Consider the following 4,300-nt stretch of genomic DNA (forward strand, 5'->3'; position numbering starts at 1 on the left):
ACATCCTCGTTCAGTTTCATCAACAATTCTACTCGTATGCACCCGTATTCGTACTCGTACAATACACAGCTTTTAGATGTATGTACTATTGGTATATACACTACAATGATCAGCTCTTAGCAGCCCATGTGAGTCACCTAACACATGTGGGAACCATCATTTGGCAACTAGCATGAAATATCTCATAAAATTACAAAAATATGAGTAATCATTCATGACTTATTTACATGAAAACAAAATTACATATCCTTTATATCTAATCCATACACCAACGACCAAAAACACCTACAAACACTTTCATCCTTCAATTTTCTTCATCTAATTGATCTCTCTCAAGTTCTATCTTCAAGTTCTAAGTGTTCTTCATAAATTCCAAAAGTTCTAGTTTCATAAAATCAAGAATACTTTCAAGTTTGCTAGCTCACTTCCAATCTTGTAAGGTGATCATCCAACCTCAAGAAATCTTTGTTTCTTACAGTAGGTTATCATTCTAATACAAGGTAATAATCATATTCAAACTTTGGTTCAATTTCTATAACTATAACAATCTTATTTCAAGTGATGATCTTACTTGAACTTGTTTTCGTGTCATGATTCTGCTTCAAGAACTTCGAGCCATCCAAGGATCCATTGAAGCTAGATCCATTTTTCTCTTTTCCAGTAGGTTTATCCAAGGAAATTAAGGTAGTAATGATGTTCATAACATCATTCGATTCATACATATAAAGCTATCTTATTCGAAGGTTTAAACTTGTAATCACTAGAACATAGTTTAGTTAATTCTAAACTTGTTCGCAAACAAAAGTTAATCCTTCTAACTTGACTTTTAAAATCAACTAAACACATGTTCTATATCTATATGATATGCTAACTTAATGATTTAAAACCTGGAAATACGAAAAACACCGTAAAACCGGATTTACGCCGTCGTAGTAACACCGCGGGCTGTTTTGGGTTAGTTAATTAAAAACTATGATAAACTTTAATTTAAAAGTTGTTATTCTGAGAAAATGATTTTTATTATGAACATGAAACTATATCCAAAAATTATGGTTAAACTCAAAGTGGAAGTATGTTTTCTAAAATGGTCATCTAGACGTCGTTCTTTCGACTGAAATGACTACCTTTACAAAAACGACTTGTAACTTATTTTTCCGACTAGAAACCTATACTTTTTTGTTTAGATTCATAAAATAGAGTTCAATATGAAACCATAGCAATTTGATTCACTCAAAACGGATTTAAAATGAAGAAGTTATGGGTAAAACAAGATTGGATAATTTTTCTCATTTTAGCTACGTGAAAATTGGTAACAAATCTATTCCAACCATAACTTAATCAACTTGTATTATATATTATGTAATCTTGAGATACCATAGACACGTATACAATGTTTCGACCTATCATGTCGACACATCTATATATATTTCGGAACAACCATAGACACTCTATATGTGAATGTTGGAGTTAGCTATACAGGGTTGAGGTTGATTCCAAAATATATATAGTTTGAGTTGTGATCAATACTGAGATACGTATACACTGGGTCGTGGATTGATTCAAGATAATATTTATCGATTTATTTCTGTACATCTAACTGTGGACAACTAGTTGTAGGTTACTAACGAGGACAGCTGACTTAATAAACTTAAAACATCAAAATATATTAAAAGTGTTGTAAATATATTTTGAACATACTTTGATATATATGTATATATTGTTATAGGTTCGTGAATCAACCAGTGGCCAAGTCTTACTTCCCGACGAAGTAAAAATCTGTGAAAGTGAGTTATAGTCCCACTTTTAAAATCTAATATTTTTGGGATGAGAATACATGCAGGTTTTATAAATGATTTACAAAATAGACACAAGTACGTGAAACTACATTCTATGGTTGAATTATCGAAATCGAATATGCCCCTTTTTATTAAGTCTGGTAATCTAAGAATTAGGGAACAGACACCCTAATTGACGCGAATCCTAAAGATAGATCTATTGGGCCTAACAAACCCCATCCAAAGTACCGGATGCTTTAGTACTTCGAAATTTATATCATATCCGAAGGGTGTCCCGGAATGATGGGGATATTCTTATATATGCATCTTGTTATTGTCGGTTACCAGGTGTTCACCATATGAATGATTTTTATCTCTATGTATGGGATGTGTATTGAAATATGAAATCTTGTGGTCTATTGTTACGATTTGATATATATAGGTTAAACCTATAACTCACCAACATTTTTGTTGACGTTTTAAGCATGTTTATTCTCAGGTGATTATTAAGAGCTTCCGCTGTCGCATACTTAAATAAGGACAAGATTTGGAGTCCATGCTTGTATGATATTGTGTAAAAACTGCATTCAAGAAACTTATTTTGTTGTAACATATTTGTATTGTAAACCATTATGTAATGGTCGTGTGTAAACAGGATATTTTAGATTATCATTATTTGATAATCTACGTAAAGCTTTTTAAACCTTTATTGATGAAATAAAGGTTATGGTTTGTTTAAAAATGAATGCAGTCTTTGAAAAACGTCTCATATAGAGGTCAAAACCTCGCAACGAAATCAATTAATATGGAACGTTTTTAATCAATAAGAACGGGACATTTCAGTTGGTATCCGAGCGTTGGTCTTAGAGAACCAGAAAATTTGCATTAGTGTGTCTTATCGAGGTTGTTAGGATGCATTACTGAGTCTGGACTTCGACCGTGTTTTCTTTAAAAATGATTGCTTAACATTTTTGTTGGAAACTATATATTTTTAACATATGAATATTATGTGATATATTAATCTCTTAACGTGTTTGATATTATGTGATAGATGTCTACCTCTAGAACAAGTCCCATTGACTCACCTAATAATAATGAAGAGTCAAATGTAAATTGGAATGATTTGTGGACTGATTCACAAGTTCCCGAAGAGGAACCGGAAGAAGAGTCGGAACCGGAAGAAGAGTCGGAACCGGAAGAAGAATCGGAACCGGAAGAAGAATCGGAACCGGATAAAGAAATAGAACCGGTGGGGGAAATAATAAAATGGTTAAGTAAAAGAAAATCCTCAACCAACCGACCAAAGTTAATTATGGTCAATGGTGTTTCCGCCAAGGAAGCAAAATATTGGGAGGATTACCAATTCTCCGATGAATCGGATTCCGACGAGAATTCCGATGATGTTATAGAAATTACCCCAACTGAATTTAAAAAAGCAAAAGAAAATAATAAGGGAAAGGGCATAAAAATAGAGAAATCTAATTCCAACCCCGATGAACTTTATATGTATCGTCAACCCCCGAAGTCCTTAAGTTGTAACAATGACCCGGAAACCTCTAAACCACCAGGTTTTTCTAAACCAATGTGGACAACGACGGCTCGTATTAGGGGAACATCATATATCCCTAGAAACTTGGCAAAACGAACCAAAACCGAAGAAGAAGAAACGAGCGAGTCGGAATAAGATAGTTGTATTCGTGTGGTGTAATATATGTAATATAGTGTTCTTATGCTTTATGATATATGTAAAAATTGCTTGTATTAATAAGTATTTTTTTATGAATCTAACTCTTGTCTATTTTACAGTTTAAAAACACAAAATGGATAGACAACCCAATATTTTAAGAGACCTACCCGGAGACATGATTGATGAAATCTTGTCTAGAGTCGGCCAGAATTCTTCGGCACAACTATTTAAGGCAAGATCAGTTTGTAAGACATTCGAAGAACGTTCCAAGAATGTCTTGGTTTATAAGAGACTTTCGTTTGAAAGATGGGGGATATCACATTGGGAAACCCATAAGTTACGATGTGTTTACTTTGATGCATATATTGCGGGGAACCCAAATGCTATTTTACGCAACGGGTTAAGAAATTATTTTGACTCAATATATCCGAATATTGGACTTCGTGATTTAGAAAAAGCGGCTAACATGCAACATAAAGAAGCATGTTATGCTTACGGATTAGTAATGTTCGCTTCTCACCAAAGTGAGAACAAGAACATCGGGCTACAACTATTAAACAAAACGTTTCCACAAGTGACGGAGTCGGTAATTGGGGTAAGAAATGAGGTTTTTAGATTATTACGGGACTGTTGGACATTACATAACCCTCGTCCCTTTGACGACGTTACAACACGCTGTCTTATCAACGGCCATAACGGTTATGTTGCACAAGACCAAGGATAGGAAGTAGTCCTAGTAAAACCAGAATGCATGACTTGTTTCTGGACGTATGAATTACGTGTCTTTATTGCCTTTGCTGAAAAACTTGTGTACTAGCTAGAATTATCTTCACAACTA

The sequence above is a fragment of the Rutidosis leptorrhynchoides genome, chromosome 2, assembly GCF_046630445.1.
Source record: "Rutidosis leptorrhynchoides isolate AG116_Rl617_1_P2 chromosome 2, CSIRO_AGI_Rlap_v1, whole genome shotgun sequence".
NCBI lineage: Eukaryota > Viridiplantae > Streptophyta > Magnoliopsida > Asterales > Asteraceae > Rutidosis > Rutidosis leptorrhynchoides.